The sequence below is a fragment of the Ovis canadensis genome, chromosome X (genome assembly GCF_042477335.2).
Source record: "Ovis canadensis isolate MfBH-ARS-UI-01 breed Bighorn chromosome X, ARS-UI_OviCan_v2, whole genome shotgun sequence".
Taxonomy (NCBI): Eukaryota; Metazoa; Chordata; class Mammalia; order Artiodactyla; family Bovidae; genus Ovis; species Ovis canadensis.
Genome location: NC_091727.1, coordinates 46,385,265 through 46,410,621, shown reverse-complemented (window position 1 = coordinate 46,410,621; position 25,357 = coordinate 46,385,265). Strand labels below are relative to the sequence as shown.

At 39.0% G+C, this 25,357-nt stretch overlaps 1 non-coding gene across 1 annotated transcript; it reads right to left on the bottom strand.

Annotated features, from left to right (window-relative positions):
* Positions 1-21,291: 21,291 nt before the first annotated feature.
* On the bottom strand, positions 21,292-21,394 carry LOC138931326 (U6 spliceosomal RNA). Its single transcript, XR_011446568.1, has one exon. It is a non-coding gene; the product is annotated as a U6 spliceosomal RNA (small nuclear RNA).
* Positions 21,395-25,357: the final 3,963 nt, after the last annotated feature.

The following is a 25,357-nucleotide window of genomic DNA, read 5'->3' as shown; positions in this document are numbered from 1 at the left end:
TACCAGATCTAATCCCTTGTATCTATTCATTGATTTAGGTCATACCTGAATCGCCTACTGGTTTTTCCTACTTTATTCAATTTATTTGTACTTCAAGGCCAAATTTGCCTGTTGTACTAGATATCTCTTGACTTCCTACTTTGGCATTCCAATCCCTTATTATGAAAAAGACTTTTTTTTTTTTTTGGTGTTAGCTGTAAAAGATTTTGTAGATCTTCATAAAATTGGTCAACTTCAGCTTCTTTGGCATCAGCAGTTGGGGCATAGACTTGGATTACTGTGATGTTGAATGGTTTGCCTTGGAAATAAGCCAAGATCATTCTGTCATTTTCGTGATTGCACCCAAGTACCACATTTTGGACTCTTTTATTAACTATGAGGACTATTCCATTTCTTTAGGGATTCTTGCCCACAATAGTAGATGTAATGGTCATCTGAATTAAATTCCCCCATTCCCATCCATTTTAGTTCACTGATTCCTAAAGTGTTGATGTTCACTCTTGCCATCTCCTGCTTGATCACATCCAATTTACCTCAATTCATGAACCTAACATTCCAGGTTAAGTTATGTAAATATTATATAATTATAAATTACAATATAATTATAATATTATATTATTATATAAGTATTGTTCTTTACAGCATCGGACTTTACTTTCACCATCAGACACATCCACAGCTGAGTGTCATTTCCTCTTTGCTCCAGCTGCTTTGTTCTTTCTGACTGCTAAGTTGCTTCAGTCATGTCCAACTCTGTGCGACCCCATAGACGGCAGCCCACCAGGCTTCCCCATCCCTGGGATTCTCTAGGCAAGAACACTGGAGTGGGTTGCCATTTCCTTCTCCAATGCATGAAAGTGAAAAGTCAAAGTGAAGTCGCTCAGTCGTGTCTGACTCTTAGCGACCCCATGGACTACAGCCTACCAGGCTCCTCTGTCCATGGGATTTTCCAGGCAAGAGTACTGGCATGGGGTGCCATTGTTCTTTCTGAAGCTATTAGTAATTGCCCTCTGCTCTTCCCCAGTAGCATATTGGATACTTTCCAACTTGGGGTTCTCATTTTCCAGTGTCATATCTTTTTGCCTTTTCATACTGTTCATGGGATTCTCCTGGCAAGAATACTGGAGTGGTTTGTCATTTCCTCCTCTAATGGACCACATTTTGTCAGAACTCTTCACTATGATCTGTCTATCTTGGATAGCCCAGCACAGCATGGTTCATAGTTTCATTGAGTTACCCAAAGAACTTTGCCATGATGACGCTAGTGGTAAAGAACCTGCCTGCCAATGCAGAAGATGCAGGAGACTCAGGTTCAATTCCTGGCTCAGGAAGATCCCCTGGAGAAGGAGATGACAATCCATTCCAGTATTGTAGCCTGGAAAATCCCATGGACAGAGGAGCCTGGCAGGCTACAGTCCATGGGGCCACAAAGAATTGGACATGACTGAAGTGACTTAGTACATAGCACATCACTTCACCATGACAAGGCTGTGATCAGGCCCACTAGATTAGCAATATTAAAAAAGACAGTAATAATAAGTGTTGGTGAAAATATGGTGAAACTAGATTCTTCATATATTTCTGATGGGACTGTAAAATGGTAGAGCCAGTTTGGAAAGCAATTTGGTAGTTTCTTAAAAAGTTAAAATAGGTCTACCATGGGACCCAGTAATTTCACTCCTAGATATTTACACAAGAGAGATGAAAACATATGTCAACAAAACAACTTGTACACACATGTTCATAGCTGCATTATAACAACTCCAAATGTCCCTCAATTTTTGAATGATTAAACAAAGTGAAATATATCCATGGGCTTCCCAGGTGGCTCCATGGTAAAGAATCCACCTGTCAATGCAGGAGACTCAGGAGACATGGATTCAATTTCTGGATTGGAAAGAACCCCTGGAGTAGGAAATGTCAACCCACTCCAGTATTCTTGCCTAGAGAATTCCATGGACAGAAGAGCCTGGAGGGCTAGCGCCCATGGGGTCTCACCATGGGGTCTCATGACTGAGCACGCAAGCAGTATATCCACACAATGAAATAATATTCAGCTATTAAAAGGAACAACCTACTGATGCATGAATGCAATTGGAAAATTCTGAAAGAGACAGGAATACCAGACCACCTAACTTGCCTCTTGAGAAATCTATATGCAGGTCAGGAAGCAGCAGTTAGAAATGGACATGGAACAACAGACTGGTTCCAAATATGATAAGGAGTATGTCAAGGCTGTATATTGTCACCCTGCTTATTTAAATTATATGCAGAGTACATCATGAGAAACACTGGACTGGAAGAAACACAAGCTGGAATCAAGATTGTCAGGAGAAATATCAATAACCTCAGACATGCAGATGACACCACCCTTATGGCAGAAACTGAAGAGGAACTAAAAAGCCTCTTGATGAAAATGAAAGAGAAGAGTAAAAAAGTTGGCCTAAAGCTCAACGTTCAGAAAACGAAGATCATGGTTGGCATCTGGTCCCATCACTCCATGGGAAATAGATGGAGAAACAGTGAAAACAGTGTCAACTTTATTTTTGGGGGCTCCAAAATCACTGCAGATGGTGATTGCAGCCATGAAATTAAAAGATGCTTACTCCTTGGAAGGAAAGTTATGACCAACCTAGATAGCATATTGAAAAGCAGAGATATGACTTTGCCTTCTAAGGTCCGTCTAGTCAAGGCTATGGTTTTTCCAGTAGTCATGTATGGATGTGAGAGTTGGACTGTGAAGAAGGCTGAGCGCCGAAGAATTGATGCTTTTGAACTGTGGTGTTGGAGAAGACTCTTGAGAGTCCCTTGGACTGCAAGGAGATCCAACCAGTCCATTCTGAAGGAGATCAGCCCTGGGTGTTCTTTGGAAGGAATGATGCTAAAGCTGAAACTGCAGTACTTTGGCCACCTCATGTGAAGAGTTGACTCATTGGAAAAGACTTTGATGCTGGGAGGGATTGGGGGCAGAAGAAGGGGACGACCAAGGATGAGATGGCTAGATGGCATCACTGACTTGATGGACGCGAGTCTGAGTGAACTCCAGGAGTTGGTGATGGACAGGGAGGCCTGGCGTGTTGCGATTCATGGGGTTGCAAAGAGTCGGACACGACTGAGCGACTGAACTGAACTGAACTGATGCTAAGTGAAAGAAACCAGTCACAAAAGATGACATACTTTATGATGCCACTTATATAAAAAGTCCAAAAAAAGAAATCCACAGAGACTGAAAGTAGATCGTTGGTTGGTTGGAGCTGGGGATAAGAATGCAGGATATAGGAATGCAAGATGAATACAAATGAGTATGAGGGATCTTTGGGGGATGATGGAAATATTCTAAGTTGGATTACAGTGATAGTTGTATGACTCTTACACTAAGTATCATTAAGTTGTACAGTAAAAACTGGTGAATTTAATGGTATATAAATTATACTTTTTAAAAAAGCATTATTGTTAAAAAATAGGGGCTGAAGTTTTCTTTGACCCTCCACTTAAGAGGGAATACTTCCTTGGGGAAGAACTTCAAAGACTCTGTTCTAATAATCGGCACTGTTACTAGGAAGATAAAACTGGAGATAAAGTTTCAAGAACGCATGAGGAGAAATGTTTTCTGATAATGTAGGCTGAATTTCACATGTTCACGCATTCACACATCATGTTAGCATAAAGTTCCTGCTGCTAAGTTGCTTCAGTCATGTCTGACTCTGTGCGACCCCATAGATGGCAGCCCACCAGGCTCCTCTGTCCATGGGACTCTCCAGGCAAGAGTACTGGAGTGGGTTGCCATTGTCTTCTCCAATGCATGAAAGTGAAAAGTGAAAGTGAAGTCGCTCAGTTGTGTCCGTCTCTTAGCGACCCCATGGACTGCAGCCCACCAGGCTCCTCCATCCATGGGATTCTCCAGGTAAGGGTACTGGAGTGGGGTGCCATTGCCTTCTCTTATAAAGTTCCTGTACTATGATTAATTTTGTAACTCTGTCATAGCTTTTATAATAGCACAAAACTTTATATACAACATCAGGTGTAATGGTAAACCTGGCTAAATTTTGTGTTACAAGCACACAAGCAAATTTCAGCTGTTATTTAAAAAGACTTTATTGCCAAAGGTACACAAAGGTACATACGAACCCATTTTTAGTTATAATTCTGGTGAAATCTCACAGGGCAGTGGTAGTGCTAAGATACATACGTGTCTGGCTTGCTGGTAGAAAATACATTTTGAATAAAGATACATTCTGAGAGATTTTTCTCCCACCAATTTATTGAAAAATACATTTTCTGATTCATGTTCATTTGCATTAGTATTTTCCCCAAGAGCATGTTTACAAAGTTTTCCTCACACTGTATTAATCTTTGTATTAATCTACAATGTCTCCAATTGTACACGATTATTTTCTACACAAAATAGGTGTGACTACCTCCTGAATGGAAGTGGGTGGTTCCAGGACTCATGTAAAACTTTATGCCTTCTGGGTTATCTAAATGTGGATAAAGTTTTATAGTTTCCTTTGAAATATTTATATTCTTTCTTTCTCTCCTCCCTTTGCTCTGAGCACTAGGGTAAGGAATGGGGAAAATCAGGTTCTGAAAATGCTTTGCACCTCATTCATTGTTGACTTTTTACTTGATTTCCTCCACCCCCAGGTATAGAACTGCAAGTAACTGGGGGAACTCTGCAAGGGTGTGGTCTTAGGGTAGACTGGTAACATTGTTGAACTAATAATACAGTTGCTATTCTGGCAACATTGTTGAACTAATAATACAATTGCCATTCTGGGAGCAGTTGTAAACAATAGAGTCTCTTGAATTACAGTTGACTAAATTTGAGCTATTCATTCTTTGGTAGATTATTTGACTATTAATTTTTTTTTAAAGATTACAATTTTAAGCATTCCCTCAAACCCATTTCTGAAATAAATCTGTACTTTCAGAAGTTAACTAAAAACAAGAATTCTAAATAATTATAGCATCCATGAAAACTAGAGTTATTATTTATACATTTTTGAACAGCCTTATAACACTTAATCATAAATAATTTTACTAGAACCTGAACTCTTCGGAGTGATCTCTTTGGGCAATTCTAAGTGCTGTCAGTAAAAGGTGACTTCTTATTTGATTTCTGCTTCATACTTTATAATCACCTGATTTGCTTTATGCTGAATTCTACCCTATTGACACTCATACCTAATGCTCCACATGAGATGAAACGTAGTTAACATTTGCAGTGAATTTTATAATTTTATGAAAAATTTTTTACACCTATAATACACATAATTACTTGAGATAGCGAAAGCTTTCAAATACAGCTGTCCCTGCTAATAATAATGCTGAGCATTCAGGATTAGTTCATTCAGCCTAGTGTAATAATTGGTGTGAATAAATATGTCCATGCTTATGGACATGAGGAGGGTAAGTTCATTGCCTGATCCATTGTTATCTGAAACCCTAGTCAGACATTCAGGAGTTTGAAAGGATCCCTAAAGGCTTTTATCTTAGATGTCTTTTCTCTTAAAAAGTAAAAAAGAATAGATTTTATTTGTGACCAAGGGAACACTTATCCATTTACACCATTGTTTAAAATAGTTTATATTAGTCGATGCCTGGAATCACTTTCAAAATTTCCATTAGTAAGTCACAGTTTATCCAGAAAAAAATTATAGTAAATCCTGAAGTGTCTGAGGTTTCTTTATACTTACCAGTGATGGATTTGAGCAAGCTTTTAGCCTGGTACAATCTTTATTGGCTTGAATACAGCTATACCACTAGATAACAAGTCTTGTGGCTGCAAATGTCTTTGTTCTAAAGAACTGTAAAAATGAGAATATGATCTAATGAGGTAGTTATTCATTTACTACTTCCTGCTCATCATCTCCAGCTTAGTGCTCAAAGCCTGCATGTTTCCAATTTCAATTCCAACTGCTGTAGAAAAAGTTTCCTATAAAAAGACATCAGAGTTAGCAAGCACCATTCTGATACTATAGACAAATTCTCATAATACCACAAATAATTCAGCAATAAGGCAGGGCCTGTAATATACTCCTCTGTTTTAGTAGGTAGAATGGAGGTGAGAATCTGTTGAAAAGTAACTAAGAAGAGAGAAGGTTAAAGAGTGAGTAAGCTTGTAGAACACTTCCTTCTTTAGCAGAAGACTGGCTTGCTTTTATTCAGTCTTCCTTCTCCCTTTTATGGACCTTCCTGTTTGCCTCCCATTCATTTAATTCTTGTTCTTTCCTCCCATCTTCTCACCTTGAATTGAACATTTCATTTCTAGGGCTCTTAAGCACTACCCTGGGGAACTGCATGAGTTGGTTCATCATTCTCTCCAGACATATATCCATTCATTCACAAACATTTACCAAGTACCTCTTCTGTCTTGACTATGTGCAGAGCACTAAGGATCCACCTTGAATAGGAGAGTTTCCATCTTATAGAGAGACTGGCGGCAAAACCCCAAGATTCTGATGAGTCAAATGGTTTTCAAGCTACAAATACTACAGCTGTAGTATGCATAATGAATTTGTTTCAATTGTTGAACGTGTACAGATATTTCTATTATTTCTCCTTAAATGTCTATCCTCAAAGGAGTGGCAACTTCAAGAGCAGAGACCTTTAGTCTTTCCATCTGGGCATTCATGGAAAGTAGAGCTTGTGAGACAAGAATAAATCTCAGCCTTTTGCTCAGGAGTTGAGACCAGAATGGATCACACGTTAGACTAAAATTGACTGTCACAGTTTGAAGTCACCAGAAATCAGACTCCAGGATGGAGATTAGAAAGTGCTCTTGGTATCAATACCTGTAGAAAGAAGGGGACTGGGTTGACAGAGAAGTTGAGATCCCAGTCTCTGAAAACTTAAGCTGATGTCTTGGGGAACTCTTCATAGCTTCTCTACTTGATACAAGAGGGCCAGGCTTTTATAACCCTTGCATTGTTCAGGCATTGGATGTGGGCTGCCCAGTCAGACTTTGAAGGTTTTTTTCAGCCAAGTCTATCTATCCTTGAAGGGGACTGAGAACTGAGAGCTATCAGTTGGCAGCACTCTCAGTAAACATGGAACAAATTCTTCATTTTTGAAGGAAGATGTGCGTAGCACATCACAGTGTCTACTACAACTCCATGCAATCGATGCTGGAAGACACTAATGTAAGTAGATCGTTTAGGGCATCTCCAGAGAAAGAAAATCAGGAATGACTTTTTTGACATAAGAGAACCCATTTTTGCTTAAGCTATTTTGTGATATAAACCTGGCTGCAGTGCTTGCCCTTGAACAAGTCTTGGTAATTAATGATCTTAAGGGAGGGAATGCAGAAGCTAGGAAGGACCAGTCAAGAAACAATAATGCAGCTTTGGGGCAGGGTCCTATTTCTCACTCAAGAAATATGCATAATAATATATCCTTTAATTCAGCACAAACTAAATCCCCCACCCAGGTGATGGAGTGATGATGAATGATGATGTTGACATTCCAGACCGCAATCAACTAAAGCTTGGGCTCTGCCAACCTTTCCCCCAATTCTATGCTGAATTCTCTTCTGCTCAAGTTCTCTCAGGAATTTGCATCTGCCTGATGCCAAGAACTTGGCCTCTGTGCACTGGTGCAAATTGAATCTCCGAGGAAGAGTTTTGAGTAAAGAAGTATAACTTTATTGCTTTGCTAGGCAAAGGAAAACATAGCAGGTATGTCCCAACCTGGGAGGATTTGGTGAGGAGTTTCATAGCAGTGGTTCAAGGCTGGGATTGCTAATATAATCAGAGTGTGTTCAGGGCCTGCACTCCTTTAATCTGGCCTCAGGCAACCTCCTGATGAGCTTCTGTGGTTCTCAAGGTTATCAAACTGTGACCTTCTCAATGAAGAATGCTTCATCCAGTAGGTAACACCTTCCATTTATTGGGGGTTTTAATTCTTCAGAAGAGCTCAAAAATATTATGTGTATCCTTTGAGGCAGAACCAGGATCCTGTCCCAAGATTGCACTATTGTTCCTTGACTGTTCCTACCTTGTCTCCACATCCCCTCTCTTCCCTGATTAACAACTGTTCAAATCTGCCCTTTGGAACTCAGGGAAGGTCATGGAGGCTGAGGCCTATTCCATACAAACAAGAAATGGGGGACACAGAAAAGACTTCCATGCCCAGGAGACCCACAAGGTCCTACTTGACTTCATACCCCTAGCTTAAAACTTACCTAGTCTTAGTGTTGGGGAGACACTGCTTTGGGAAAGATCCCCAGTGTCTTCTTACATCCTGCAAGTAATAACAAATCCTTCCTTCTTCTGATCTTTGGCTTTGTTGCAGCTATTGACTCAATACCCAACAAGAGGTGAACCCAGTCTTGGGATAACACTAAGACAATTTACCTAGATCCACTAAAACCAGGGAATGCATGCTACCTGGGAAAGAAACGTCACCCCTACTAGCCACTTGGAATGATACAGTCAAAACATCTAGTAATTAAATTCCAGTCAATTGACAAAATTTTTCTCTTCTGACATTTGTTCTGGCATTTTTTGTTCACAACACAGCTGGTGTAGGGGAGGAAAAAACTTTTTGCTTCCTCTCTTCTAGGTTCAATGTCTGGAGCCTGCAAACAAAATTGATAAAAGAAAAATTTACAAGAGATAAAAAAGTTTTAATGATGTATGAGGGAGTTACAAAGAAAAATGTGGCTCCAGGAGGTGGCCGGATGATTTAGGTTTATATACCATCTTAGGCTAACAAAGGAAAAGGGGTTTGGGGCTTATGGGTGGGTGCAGGTAGGGGGTAAATTATAGGAAGAGGAGGGGAGGAAATGTGTGATAAGGGTTATCTTGCAGATAAGAGTCTTTCACATAGGTGATAAAAGGTGGCTCTACGAGTAGTTCTTTGCCTGGTACAGACATTTTTACAAAAAGAAATAAGGAAATTTCCTATATAAATGTAAATGTCTTTACAAAAGGGGAAATTTATACCTTATTTTTAAGCACTTAGGGGGAGGTAAAAAGCTTTTCCTAGTTCTGCTGAAAATTGCCTTTAGCTCAGAATAATTCTTATGCCAAAGTGGCATATTTTGGGATAGCATATTTTGGTCTCCTTCACTGGTATAAAAGGAATAAAGTTCCTCCCCACTCTCTAAATATTATATCATCTTAATAAGATTTCAATAAATGTTTCTCCTATAAGACCTCACAAAGAAAATTCTTCAAAAGGAGACATCGATGGTATTTAAAAGGGTAACTAAAAGGAAAGACAGTGGTATCTTTTGTTTATATCTAGGGTTCTGTATGTCCCAATTTGCCTGGTACAGTCCTGATTTGTGCCTTTGTTCCAGCATAATTATTAATAGCATCCTTTTCCCTCTCAAAAATGCCCTTTTTGGATGCAATACATTATATGGTGACCTTACAAATACCAGAGATAATGTGAATATCCAAATGACTGTTGTGTTTCAAAATAACCATCTTAAAAGACCAAATAAATACTTATTCCAAAGATGCTGCCATTGATTCAGACATTTTTAGAATTATACTGTTGAAATCACTGGCTGGACTAGTATATGAAATATTCACAAGAGCCATCCAATTCCTTTTAATCCCATCTCATTCTGCATTTTCCTCTCACTGTCTCACACTATTTTTCACTCTCTTAAGAAGAAGCAATCCTGTTACCCACACCAAAGTCATTCACTACGGTCACTGGACTTGACTGTGATGAACTTTGTTTCCTAAACCAAAACTTTCTTCCAAGGATGAGAATGTGAGAATTTTCAACCACTGGCTATGTCCCAGCTTGTGAACCACAAGCACGTTCTCCCTCTCTTCTCCCCACACCCTGACTCCTATATATAATATCAAATAACAAAGTACAAGGGCCTTCCAGGTAGCGCTAGTGGTAAAGAACCTACCTGCCAATGCAGGAGACATAAGTGACACAGGTTTGATCCCTGGGTTGGGAAGATTCCCTGGAGGAGAGCATGGCAACCCACTCCAGTATTCTTGCCTGGAGAATCCCATGGACAGAGGAGCCTGGTGGGCTACATTCCATGGGATTACAAAGAGTTAGACACGACTGAAAAGGCTTAGCCCACTCATGCAGCACACAGCAAAGTATAATCATAGTTATTGTAGATTGAAGGGGCTAATATATAGTACCCTTCTTTCCCATGCCTGAGCTCTATACCAATGGTTATAAACAGAAGAATAACTGATGGAGATTAAAACATTAGCTGTATTGATGTTGGAGAACCTGGTGTAGATGAGCAATAGCAGTGGGTTTGCCAATAATAATAACATTCCCTACATTTTTTCTTTTCGCACCACTAGATGATCTAGTAAGCCTATGATTAACCAGTGGTATGTCTGATCTCCTTCTGGAAGAGGTCAGTTATTCTAGTCCTATATTTGCCAAACTACTCCCACAATACCAACTTCTGCTCTTGTGGAGATATCCTTTGATGAATGAGAAAGGACATAGAAGGAGCTTCTCTGAAAACTTCCCACATAACTCAGAGCTAGCTGGATTTTCTTGAGAGGCCGTGGCAAGCACATCACCTATATATGCTCTCTCACCTTCCTTCCACACTTTCCTTTCTTCCTCCTTGCTTCCCTGGAATTGTATCCTCCTGAATAATACATTGGTATATAAACTCTCCTCAGATTGTAGGGAACCTAGGCTATGACAAAATGTGACTTAGCAGATGTGACATTAATTGACTTTCAATAAAAGCATTTCATGATCATTCCACACTATAACTGTTCTGCCACACACACACACACACACACACACACACACACAACCCTCCTTTGGCTCTCCCTACTTTTATAATCACTACTCACAGAGCCATTTTTTCTTTAATCCAAAAAAATTGTAATCCCATGGTTCACTACCATTATTATTCTTTTTCTTGTCCAGTTCAGTTCAATCGCTCAGTTGTGTCTGACTCTGTGACCCCATGAATTGCAGCATGCCAGGCCTCCCTGTCCATCACCAACTCCCGGACCTGAAATGAAAACACTCATCTATCTAACATGGAGGCAATTAATCAGCAAAAGTGATATTACCAAGCTCCACCTTTTTTTTTCCCCCCTTGTTGATATTGTTTTTATTTTTTTTAATTTAAATTTATTTTAATTAGAGGCTGATTACTTTACAATATTGTATTGGTTTTGCCATACATCAACATGAATCCACCACGGGTGTACCCGTGTTCCCCATCCTGAATCCCCCCCCCCACCTCCCTCCCCATACCATCCCTCTGGGTCATCCCAGTGCACCAGCCCCAAGCAAGCTTCACCTTTAAAATGGCTGCTCTTGGCAAAAATGTTCAGATGCCAAAATTATTTGCATGATATTGCATAAAGCATGCATTTTCCATCTGAATTGAAGGTGAAAGCCAGTGTTGCAATAAGATAATGATAGAAAAAATTTTCAGAATGAAAAAATGAAAAGCAGAACAAAGATATTTAAATAATCCATCTTTCAAAGTGGCTTTTAAGCATGAAGGCATTAGTCCAAGATCAACAAAAGGAAGTTGGTAAGATTGTAACCAACACAGAGAATAGATGGTATAGCACAAGAACTCAGTCATTTAAGACCCTTTGTTTCTGCTCAGTACCTGTCTCCATGAGTGGGTAACCTCACACATCAGAGACAAAGGAGTTTCTGAAATTCTGGGGACCTTCAGACTCTGGGAGAATGGTCATTACTTTTTCAGTAAAGGTGAGTTATCACCTGTCTTTTTGAGTTAGTTCTGGTCTTGAGGTAATGCCTGCTCATGTCTGCTTTCACTAAACCTGTGCGGGCTAGTCATGTTTAACTAAATTAATCTCATTTAGGTTTATCTTTCAGTGGATCAGATAACAGAAATACAGTGGTATTTCTGTAACTTAAGGAAGCTTGATGCCCCCACATTGTCTTTTTCATATCTCCAGTACATGGACATTCATCTTTATGCTATTTAGCATGTTGGTTTTTAGTGGGATTTATGTCATATTTGATTACTGCACGCATCTCTGGTGACTCGTGACATTTCTCTCTTTCTCATTCTCTTTCTCTACTGCCTACAGACACACACACAAGATTATTTTTAACTTTGCCTTTTGAAATAATTTTAGATTTGCAGGATAGCTGCAAAAATAGTACAAAAAGTTCAGGTATATGTTTCACCAACTTCCTCTAATGTTAATATCTTATATAAGCACAGTACAATTATCCAGACTAGGAAATTAACACTGGTACAATATGATTAACTAAGCTACAGAGCTCATTTGAATTTTACCAGTTTTTTCCCCCAAATGAACTTTTCTGTTCTAGGATCCCATGTTACATGTCATTGTGTCTCCTTCTTCTCCTCCAATCTGACCATTCCTAGCCTTTCCTTGTCTTTTGTGACTGTGAAATTTTTGAAGAGTACCAGTCGGTTATTTTGCAGAACCCATAATTTGAGTTTTTTCCTAGTGTTTCCTCATGATTAGCTTGAGGTTATAGGTTTTCGACAAGACCAATATAGAAGTTATGTTGTATCCTTCTTAGTGCATCATATTGGGGGGTACATGATGCCAATATGTTTTATTACTATGAATCTTAGTTACTTGGTAAGCGTGGTGCCTTCCAAATTTCTCTACTGAAAATTACTATTTTTTTCCTTTGGAAGTGAGAAACAACTTGAGAGAGATATTTTTAGGGTATGCTAATATCCCGTTTCGCCTCAGACTTTCACTTACTGATTTTAGTATCCATTAGTGGATCCTGCCCACAACAGTGATCACTGTGGTGTTTGCCCCACGGTGATTTTTGCATTTCTCTCATTCTTTCAGCATTTTAAAATTGGAATTCTTCAGTAAGGGGCAGCTCTCCATTCTCACTAATTTATTCATGTATTTAGTTATTATTTTCAACACAGACTCATGGGTATTTATTTTATTCTGCGGATTATAATTCAGTACTATCACTATTCATTTCATTTTTCAAATTGTTCCATCTTTGGCCACTGGGACCTTCTTCAGGTTGGCTCCTGTGTCCTTTTGACATACCCTCATCCTTTACTGAGTATTTCCTTATTTTCTGGCACCACAAAATATTCCAGGCTCATCTTGCAGTTTTCCGTACCCTGTCCTGGAATAAACTGCTTCTCCAAGGAGTCCTGGTTTCTTTTATTGAAGAATGGTGTTTTAGAAACCAGGATCTGGACACTAGGGTTGCTTATTGCTAATGAGGTACCACTGTTTCTAGGCTCTTTCAGTAGACAGAGCTAGGAAATATATCTGTATGTACTAACCCATATATATACACATATCTGTGTTTATTTCTATAGATATCTAATTAATTATGTACATATATATAAAACCATGAGTTCTTTCTGATACCTCCAATTCTAATATACATCACAAGTTTCATTCTAACACTTCCTTTATTTGGAATTCTGAGAGTGAGAAACCTGGCTCTCATCATCTAAAATATATTTACCTATTTGTTCAACTCTAGATTTCAAAATAATTTCAGAATTGCTAACCCATATGCCTATGAAGGGCTCCCCTGGTGGCTCAGAGGTTCAAGTGTCTGCCTGCAATGTGGGAGACCTGGGTTCGATCCCTGGGTCACGAAGATCACCTGGAGAAGGAAATGGCAACCCACTCCAGTATTCTTGCCTGGAGAATCCCATGGATGGAGGAGCCTGGTGGGCTACAGTCCAGGGGGTCGCAAAGAGTCGGACACGACTGAGTGACTTCACTTTCACTTTTACTTTTCATGCCTATGAGAACCAGACTTACTAACTAGAGTGCATATTTGTGTGGAGTTCTTTTTGTCTTTAGCCTTATAGTATCCAGTCGAAATACTTTTCTCCAAGGATACATTAGATTAAGACTTTTTTCCCTGATTTCCTTCAGTGTAGTAATGTTATTCACTTGTAATACACTTTGGCTCATTTATTATTATTTGTGCTCCATTTTGGATTGCCCTCACATCTTGGTTTATTTCAGCTATTTATTGGGGAAGATAAGTGAAGCATTATTATGTTTTTAAGAGTCAAAGCTATACAAAAAATTATAATCAGAGAAGCATAGCTTCTTCTGCCGGGAGCCAGTGTGAGGAACTCCGCCCATGGCAAAGGTCATGAGGAAGGAGGCTTCGGCATATGCAAAGGCGGGATCGAACCTCAGGAAACCCCCTGTTCCCGAGCATCTACCCCCAAAACCAGAGTGCCTACTTTACTGTTTTATGCTCTCACCTATACCTCTGACTTTACAGGGGGCTGACCCCCACCACCTTTCTCGGAGAAGGAGTTAACTTGAAGCTCCAGTTAATAAATTTCCTAGGCATGACAAGAGTGTTTCAACTTACAAACTCCTCTGAAGGTTCTCTAGCATGCCTGAGTGGGTTCGTCTGGACACATGTGATTGTTTACAGGCTCCCGACCATGAGAGGCACAAGATGCTTTAAAACTTTCTAAATACAGACTCTTTTGAGAAGTTAGAAAATTATTATTATTGTATTAGTGGGTTGGTTAGAAATTATATTGGTGAAGGGTTTTTCATTTGTTGAGCCAATATTTGCTGCTAAATCTCCATATTCCCTGCCCTTATAATGAATATAACTAGAATATAGGAGAAATAAGTATTAACCTTTAAGATTAATCATGTTACACCTTAGGCTAAGTAAATTCCTTTCTTGATTGTAACCCACTACACCCTCACCCTATAGGAATGCAACTTTATTTGGAGGGTGGTGCTTGGTTTAAGAAAAAAATCACCTCTGGAAAAAATAAGTTTTCTGGTTGACTGACCGTTATCAGAAAGGGCCATAAAATATCAGCAGGGCTCATGGCCAAAAAATGATGTAAAACCCATAAGACCTTTGTATACATTTATATGAAGCACCTGATTTTGACAAGGGTCAGGTCTGCTGACCCCCACGTGACTCTGTATTCATCCCTATGTATAACAAAAAGTATATAAGCAAACCTGAAAAATAAAGAAATGGGATCAGTTTCTAGAAAGACTGATTCCCCCGTGTCGTCTTTTCTTTCCCCTTCTGGCTGAATTTCCATCTGGAGTGTGGATGCTCGCCACGTCTAATTACTTGCCCTGGCTTTTAAGTTCCATGTGAGAAGGAGCCCAAGGAGGGGCACCTTCCAATATTCAAGAGATGCCGGTGGCCCAATGTAGATGGTGCAAATTCCTTATCTTGGAATTTTATTGGTATCCCATGTTAACCAAGTTATTCAGCCTCTTTTTCTTCACTAATATTTCCTACTACACTATTTGTTTCTAATCTCTCTATATATCTGTAATTAAATAAGTATTTTTCCTAGGACGCCGATTCTGTCTCCCCTTCGAATCACCCTGGATCCACTGGGGCTGGACCCCGGCATTCTTCCTCATCCTTACTAACCCATCTACATTTCACCTTTCTTTCCTCTCTTTTGCTGACGATTTCCTATAGGAGAAAAACATCTTTAGTTTATGGTTTGAAAGTGAAAGTGTTAGCTGCTCAGTAGTATCTAACTCTTTGTGACCCCATGGACTGCAGCCTGCCAGGCTCCTTTGTCCATGGAATTCTCCAGGCAAGAATACTAAAGTGGGTTGCCATGCCCTTCTCCAGGGGATCATCCCAACCCATGTCTCTTAAATCTGCCACATTGTCAGGTGAGTTCTTTACCACTGGCGCCACCTGGGAAGCTTTAGTTTATGGCTTGTTGCTGCTGCTGCTGCTAAGTCACTTCAGTCGTGTCCAACTCTGTGCAACCCCACAGACAGCAGCACACCAGGCTCCTCCATCCCTGAGATTCTCCAGGCAAGAACAATGGAGTGGGTTGCCATTTCCTTCTCCAATGCATGCATGCATGCTAAGTCGCTTCAGTCATATCTGACTCTGTGTGACTCTATGGACACGCCAAGCAGCCTCCTCTGTCCATGGAATTCTCCAGGCAAGAGTACTAGAGTGGGTTGCCATGCCCTTCTCCAGGGGATCTTCCCAACCCATGTCTCTTAATTCTCCCACATTGTCAGGTGAGTTCTTTACCACTGGCGCCACCTGGGAAGCCCTAGTTTATGGTTTAGCCATCTTATATTTCTTTTCCACAGAAGAGAAAATATGCATATATTTTCTTATATCCTCTTTCTTGCAAGAACTATACTTTTTTGCACGTTGTTATTTTCACTCTGAATCAGTTCATAGAGATCTTGGTCATTCTTTTGTTTTTCAAACAGCTGCATACCACTCCATTATGTGAATATACCATAGTTTATTCAACTTTCTGTGTATGGGCATTTAGATTATCTCCAGTATTTTGCAATTACAAACAAAATGTATATATGTATTTTTGTATTGTTAGAGGTATAATTTCAGAATAGATTTCTAATATTGGAATTGCTGAGTCAAAAAGTACTTGCATAAGTAGTTTTTTTCAGATATTGTCAAATTTCTCCCTGGAAAAAATTTATTCTAATTTGCATTCTCACCAGCAATGTATGACAGTGCCTTCTTTTCCATGGTCTTGTGAACTAAATGTGTAGCCTTACTTTTAAAGTTTTGCCTGTCTGAGAGGTGAGAAATGGTATCTCAGTGTTGTTTTAATTTGCATTTCTCTAGTTATGAGTGAGTTTGAATATTTTTATATGTTAGAGGAAGAGAGAGAGAGACTGTTCATGACTTTTTTTGCATTTTTATGTTGGTTCCTTGGCTTTTTTGTCCTTCAGTTTAAAAAATGTTATATTAAGAACATTGAAAGCATTATGCTAAGTGAAATAAATCAGACAGAGAAAGACAAATACTGTATGGTATCATTTATATGTGGAATCTAAAAAAGGTGAGCTTGTCAAAACAGGGAATATTGAGGAATTTTTAATTTCTCTCAGCAAATTGTCACTGTGTACAGTGTTACAGTGTTCAGTTATTGTTGTGATAAATTTAATTTCCAATTGTTCTTTTCTAGAACATGGAAATACAATCAAATTTTAAATATTGATCTGTCATGCAACCTAGCTGACCTCACTTACCGACTTTCACACTATTTTTGGAAACGCCATGTGGTTGATCAGGGAATTCCCTGGTGATCCAGTGGTTAGGATTCTGTGCTTCCACTGCAGGGGGCCCAAGTTCAGCCCCTGGTTGGGAACTAAGATCTTGCAAGCTACATGGTGTGACCAAACAAATATAGGGTTGATCATATTACCTACAAATAGAGTTTCTATTTCTAATCTGGATAGCCCTTATTTATTGTTCTTGCTTTGTTGCACTGATAAAGTCTCCAGTACAATGTTGAATAGAAAAGCAGACATGTTGAATAGATGTCTGAATATAGAATAGACATTCTTACATTGTTTCTGAATAAAAAGGTAAATATTTAGTCTTTCACTATTATATGATGTTAGCTGCAGGTTGTTCGTAGATAATTTTCTTCAGGTTAAAGATATTCCCTATTAGTCCTAGTTTACTGAGATTTTTATCCAGAATGGATGTTGGATTTGTCAAAAGCTTCTTCTATATCTATGGCAATCATTATATTTTTTCCTCTGATCTGTTAATTTGACAAATTATGTACATTGGTTTTTGAATATTAATCTAACTATGGAATCCTTGCATAAAATTTACTTGGTCATGATATATCCCTCTTATACATTATTGGATTCAATTGACTAAAATTTCATTAAGATTTTATCAATTTTGTTCAGGAAAGATGTCGGTTTGTAACTTTCCTTTCTTGTGATGTCTTTATCTCATTTACTGACTTCAAAGAGTGAGTTAAGAAACATCCCCTCCTCTTTAATTTTCTATAAGAGTTTATAACTGATATTATTTCTATTTTTACTTGCATTGTTTGTGACATGAAATTTGCCGTTATCCTTATCTTTTTGCTCATTACATAGTGTGCGTTTTTCTTTGGCAACTTTTAAGATATCTTTATCACTGGTTTAAAGTAATTTCACTATGATATATGTGTGTGTGTGTATATATATATAAATGTACTTATATGAATGTACGATATATGTTATTTCTTTGTGTGATTTTCTTCATGGTTCTTGTCTTTGGGGTCTGTTGAACTTATTTTATCTCTGACAATAATACTCAATTTGGAAAAATTTTGTATATTCAAATATTTTTCCTGCCTCTTCTCTTCTCAGGGTTTCTAATTATACTTATATTAGGTTGTTTGAAGTTATTCCATAGCTCAATGATACTTTTAGTTTCTTTGTATTCTTTTTCTCTGTGTGGTTCATTTTGGCTAGTTTCTATTGCTATGGCTGTAAGTTCAATAATCTTTTCTATTGTCATGTATAATCTGACATTCATCTCATCCCATGTATTTTTCACTTCAAATGTGGTTTTCATCTCTAAGACTTCTATTTCAGTCTTTTTTTAAAAAAATGTTTTCTGTTTCTACTTAAGATGGTCAATCTTTATTCAAGGTTTTTGAGCATATGAAATGCAGTTACATAATTGTCTTATGCCCTTCATCATCTGTTTTTTTCTTGGTCAGTTTTGATTGATTTTTGTCATCATCATGAGTCATGTTTTCTTGCCTCGTTGCTTGCTTGATAATTTTGATTGAATGACAAACACTGTGAATTTTATCTCATTGAGTGCTGGATATTTTTGTTTTCTTATAAATATTCTTGAGTTTTGTTGTGGGATGTGTTTAAATTATCCTGAAACAGTTTAATACTCTTGAGTCTTGCTTTTAAGCTTTGATGCACAGGACCAGAGTACCATTTAGTCAAAAGGTAAATTTGCCATACTACTGGGGCAAGACCCTTCTGAGTATTCTATTCAGTACTCATGTGTGTATTTCTGCCATAACAAATTCCCACACGCTTAGTGGTTTGAAAGAACATAAGTTTTTTATCTTAAATTTCTGGATTTCAGAAGTTCAAAGTGAAACAATTGGCCTATAGTCAAATGTTAGCAGATATGTTTCCTTCTGGAAGCTCTGAGGGAAGAATCTGTTTTCTTGCATTTTCCAGCTTCTTTGGGCTGCCTGATTCCTTGGCTTGAGGCCCCTTTCTCCATCTTTGAGTCAGTGGCACAGGATCTTCCAATCGCTCTCTCTCTTTTCCTCTCATACCTTTGCTTCCATTGTCACCTTTCCTTTTCTGATTCTGACCCTCCTGCCTCCTTCTTATAAGGATTCATGTGATTACATTGGATCCACTCATTGGAAAAGACCCTGATGCTGGGAAAGACTGGAGTCAAAAGGAGAAGGGGACGGCAGAAAGTGAGATGGTTAGACAGTATCACTGACTCAGTGGACATGAGTTTGAGCAAACTCCTGGTGTGCTGCAGTCCGTGGCATCTCAAAGAATCAGACATGACTTAGTGACTAAACAACAACCTGGATAATCCAGAATAATCTCTACATCCCAAGACCCTTTCTGTCATCATGTCTGCCAAGTCCCTTTAGCCATGTACTCGAACATATTTGCAGATTCTGGGGATTAGGGCCTGGACATCTTTGGAGGGCCATTATTTAGCCTACCATACCATATATGAGGTTTTCTACTTTGCCTGGTGAGAAAAGGGGATTTTTTTTTTTTTTGCCCTGTGTGAATTTTGAGGATTCCTCCAATTCTTTAAGTGGATCCTTTCTTCAACCCTGGGTATTTTCTTCTCTGGCATGTGATGATCAATAGTCATTGAAATACTTAAGGGATCCCTCTCCAAATTTCTGGAACTCTCTCTGTGTCCAGTTTCTTCCATCTGTTACTCTGCCTTGTGAAATCTAGTGATGTTGGGCATCCCTGGACCTCATGTTCCTTCTTCTCAACTCAGGGTGACTGCCCTGCAGCCTGGAATCTCTCTTCAAGCAGTAAGCTGTGGTAACCACAGGTTCAGTTTGTTCATTTCCCATGTCTTAGCAACCACTCTTCTCCACTGTCTCATGGCTGATATCTTGAAAGCCACTGTTTCATATAGTTTTCCAATTTTTTAGTTGTTTTGGGGGTGTAAGAAAATCTGGTCCCTGTTTGTTCAATTAGACCAGAAGTGAAAGTAAAGGTATCATTTTTCAAATGCTGTTGATTATTATACCTGCTATGATCACAGGCATTTACAAAATAGGGGCTGATACAATAGGAGTAAATTTCATGATTCAACATTTAATGAGCAACTTTTATGGACAAAAGTAATGAGCTAAATACTGGGAAGAATAAAAATAAGCTTCCTGGTCACGAGGAGCCAGCACATGGTAGGCAGTCTGGGGCTTTTGGGAGGCATCAGGACAGAGAGGAGAAAGAGACATATATCATAGTATGTTAGAAAGTTATGTCTCTTTCAGAACAGCTCCTGGAATGGGGCCTAGGCTGGAACCACTCTGTGCTGGCAGGTTTGATGTCAAGTTCCTTCAGACAGGAAAGTCCCTGAAGGGTAGCTGCCCCACTCAGAAACAGCTGCCAATGTCTTGCCTTGATAAACCCCAGGACTGCTAACTTCTTTATCTCACCAGTTCCCTAACATACTTGCTTTTGTCCACTGTGCAGGAGACACATAAAGGCAGGCAAATCACATTTGGCAAACATTCTGCTGTTACCTGGATAGCCATTCTTAGATAAATTTTTATTGGAGCAAAGTTGATTTATAATATTGTGTTAGTTTCATGTGTATAGCAAAGTGAATCAGTTATACACACACACACACACACACACACACACACACACACACACACACACATATATATATATATATATGTTCAGTCTTTTAAAAATGTCCCATATAGGTCATTACAGAGTATTGAGTAGAGTTTCCTATTATATACAGTAAGTCCTTATTAATTATTTGTTGCAGTGTAAATATGTCAATCCCAATCTCCCAATTCATCCCTCCCCCTTACTTACCACCCATCCCTGGTAACCACAAGTTTGTTTTCTATATCTGTGATTCTATTTCTTGTTTTGTAAATAAGCTCATTTGTACCATTTTTAAAGATTCCACATATAAGGAATATCACATGGTGTCTCTGTCTGACTTACTTCACTCAGTATGACTATCTCTAACTCCATCCATGTTGCTGCAAATGCCATTATTTTGTTCTTTTTTATGGCTGAGTAATACTCTATTATATATATGTACACATCTTCTTTATCCACTCCTCTGTCAATGGCCATTTAGGTTGCTTCCATGTCCTGGCTATTGTAAATAGTGCATCAGGGAACATTGGGGTGCATGTATCTTTTGAATTCTGATTTTCTCCAGATATATACCCAAGAGTGGCATTGCTGAATCATATGGTAACTATTTTTAGTTTTGTAAGGAACCATCATACTGTTCTCCATAGTCGTTGCATCATTTACGTTCGGTGGTACCATTTTCTAAGATGGTACATGTGAAAATATGGAATGCTTCCATATTTGCATGTCATCCTTGCACAGGGACCATGCTAATCTCTGTATTGTTTCAGTTTTAATATATGTGCTGCCAAAATGAGCACTGGACAGCCATTTTAATATACATATTGTCCAAGAAGAAACTGAGACTTCTCTTAGCTAGGTCCCCAGAGTTAGTGTAGGGATCAAAGTCTGACTACAGGGCCCATGGTCTTTTAATTTTTGGCTTCAGAAAAACCACCTCAGTTTCTTTCTTTTTTTTTTTCTTTTGATCTCACCATGTGGCATGGGGTATTTTAGTTCCCCCACCAGGAATCAAACCTTCCCCCTTTCCGATGGAAGTATGGAGTCTTAACCACTGAACTACCAGGGAAGTCCCTGCCTCAGTTTCAACAATACAAAAGTATCCATTACTTCTCACGTCCTCTATTTGCTGATTGTGTTCCTTACATCTAACACCCTCTGATCTCTTGGTTTCTGATTAACTTCCTTATGCTAGAAAATATGAATCTCTTCTTCCCACTAGAGTGTGACTTCTGATGCCTTGCTCCCCAGTATCTATGTATTTCTGTGCTCTTATATCTTCCTCACACCTGGTTCTTAGTCATTGCTTTGATCTGCCTCTTGTTCTGTTTGCCTTTTATGTAGTCTTTCCCCCCGTTTCTTTCCAAATGCTAAACTTTCTATTTTGTATTGGGGTGGCAATGGCAACCCACTCCAGTATTCTTGTCTGGAAAATCCCATGGAAGGAGGAGCCTGGTAGGCTGCAGTCCATGGGGTCACTAGGAGTTGGACACGACTGAGCAACTTCACTTTCACTTTTCACTTCCATGCATTGGAGAAGGAAACAGCAACCCACTCCTGTGTTCTTGCCTGGAGAATCCCAGGGATGGGGGAGCCTGGTGGGCTGCTGTCTATGGGGTCACACAGAGTCAGACACGACTGAAGCGACTTAGCAGCAGCAGCAGCAGCAGCATAGCCGATTAACAATGTTGTGGTAGTTTCAGGTGAACAGGGAAGGGACTCAGCCATACATATACATGTATCCATTCTCCCCGACACCATCTTCCCGTCTAGGCTGGCAGATAACATTGAGCAGAGTTCCATGTACTGTACAATAGGTTTTTGTTGGTTATCCATTTTGAATATAGCAGTGTGTACATGACCTTCCCAAACTCCCTAAGTATCCCTTCTCTCTGGCAACCATAAGTTTATTCTCTGCGAGTCTGTTGCTGTTTGTAAGTAAGTTTATTGAGGATCTCATATGGTATTTCTCCTTCTCTGTCTGACATACTTCACTCAGTGTGACACTTTCTAGGTTCATCCATTTTGCAGCAAATGGCATTATTTCATTCTTTTTAATGGGTGAGTAACATTTCATTGTATACTGTGTCTGTGAACAAATACATTAGTTCATAAATATTCAATATTAACATGCTTACAATCATTCAGTTGTGTTTGAAAGTCAGCCAAGGGGATGCTTTGTTGAATTGGATGGAATCAGACATGGAAGAAACACATCAGGTTTAGAAGCTTAGAATAGAAAGCTGACTATCCTACAGTAGCAATGCCAGGTAATGAGTAGAGGAATCTGGAAATAAGACTACATAAAAGGCCTTTTGGATCATGTTTTTCACTCTCCTTATTTATCCCAGTTTAGCTATACTAGATTTCTTACTGTTCTTATAGCATGCCAAATATGCTTCTTCTTCAGGGTCTTTGCCAGAGAAGGCAATGGCACCCCACTCCAGTACTCTTGCCTGGAAAATCCCATGGACGGAGGAGCCTGATAGGCTGCAGTCCATGGGGTCTCAAAGAGTTGGACACAACTGAGTGACTTCACTTTCACTTTTCACTTTCATACATTGGAAAAGGAAATGGCAACCTGCTCCAGTGTTCTTGCCTGGAGAATCCCAGGGACAGTGGAGCCTGATGGGCTGCCGTCTATGGGGTCGCACAGAGTCGGACACGACTGAAGCGACTTAGCAGCAGGGCCTTTGCACTTGCAGTTCCCTCTGCCTGGAAATATCCATACTGCTTACTTCCTCCAATTCATTCTGAAATTTGCTTAAAATTTATCTCCACGAAGAGATCTTTTTTCACCAGGCACATAAAATGACAATGCTATTATTCTACTTCTGACCCAGATTTATTTTTCCTCAGATCGACAACTGTCATATTACCTGTTTATTTTCCTTTGATAAGACATCCTAATTTTTTTTTCCACAATGGCACACTGAGAAAATGATACCATTTGAATGGCATACTGGAGGAAATGGAGGAAGCCAGTTGTGATTGGTGTTAGTAAGATTGGAGTGGAGAAGAAACTCCAGCCATTATGGAAACCTCAGTGGATGAAACACATGTTATGATTCTGGCACCTGTTAATACCTGTCCCTCCACCAGAAGTAAGTCCCATAATAGTCCTGAAAGCAGAGCCTGACATGTAGTATGTGCTAAATAAGTAAGTTATGTCATGACTATTTCTTCATATCATTAAAAATTCATGAATATTTTAAAGACTCTTTGATCTTTTGTCATATTGGAGTATATTTCATTTAATTGATCCTCTATTATTGCACTTGTAGGTGTTTTTTGATACTTGATTTAAAATCTGCCTTCTGGCCTTGTGAGTTATTAGTGTATTGCTGAAGACTTAAAAGGAATCATGTTCCTGTCACCATACATGCCGTCTGAGTAGCACTGTCTTCCTGGAGAAGACATCAGATTTGAGAAGGCACACACCATTTTCACTCTGATACACAGATACACATCAAGCCCTAACGAATCCTGGTATGTATGCTCCTGGAACAATCTGAAACATCTCTGGGCTTGTTTAATGTATCATTCAAAAGGAATGAGAGTTGGTACATGTCAAATTCTCTGTGGTTCTCATGTCCAACATGAACTGCATAGGAATTCCATCAGTAAGTTTTTCCCTTGATAATCACCTCTAAAACAGAAACTTGGAATAGAATCAGGAAGGGATGTGAAGGAAAATGAATGTATGAGGAGTATGCAGGAGATGCTGCTGGTGAAACTTGACTCCCCTCCATGATAAGGGAAACCATGCAAGCTAGTGTACTTAGTGAATGCCACAGGCATTTTTCTCATTCCTTCTGGGCAGGGTGGAAATTTAGTCTACCTGTGTGCTAGGTCAATTAATTAAAGTGTAGGTACAGGACAAACACACAAACATATTATGTAAAACTCAATCCATCCCTGGCTGCACAAATGTCCTATCTATCAGAATGTCAGTGACCTGTGTGGATTTATGTGTTTTTGCACATTTTCTTTAAAAAATTGTTCTAACTTGAAAATTCATGGAAACATCAGGAAGAGGTTTTTTTTTTTTTTTTTTGTCTTGTAGGAAAGAAGAGATATAGTCAAGGGTTTGAGTGAAGAACTTCAGGACTCGAATCCTAATTGTACCACTTACAAATGTGTGATCTTGAACAAATTACTTAACCTTTCAGTATCTCGATTTTCTAAGGATAATACATATTTCACGCAATATTAGGAAATGAGATAAAGAAATTTGGGGCTTTACTGGTAATGCAACTTTTAATAGAATGACGAAATAGATTTTCCTCTCCCTCTTTTTTAAAGTTCTCACTATTTAGAGACACATTTCTTAAAGTGTGTTCCATAGAACAAACATGAACCTGTTCCAAGACATGCTGAAAAAAAGAGGGACCACTACACTCTAACTTCACTTTTAGAGATTCATTATGCCAATTGGCACATTGAAGGCTTGGGAATTATATGGTACAGAAAATCAATTGATTTTTATTTAATTTGGTATTTCTTGGTCTTATCTGACCAGGAGATTGTTTATTTCTGATGATACCTCTTAGCAGTTTTTTGAATGATTCTGTGATGAAACACACTATGAGAATGGGTCTTCTAAGGTACCATCGGAACAAATGATCACTGAATTTAGGGGAAATCAGGAGTGTCTGCAATGAAGCTACAATATCTTAACTGGAAAACTGGAGGCCCTAGGTTACTTAGAGACATGTGTGTGTGCATGCGCTAAGCCACTTCAGTCGTGTCTGACTCTTTGA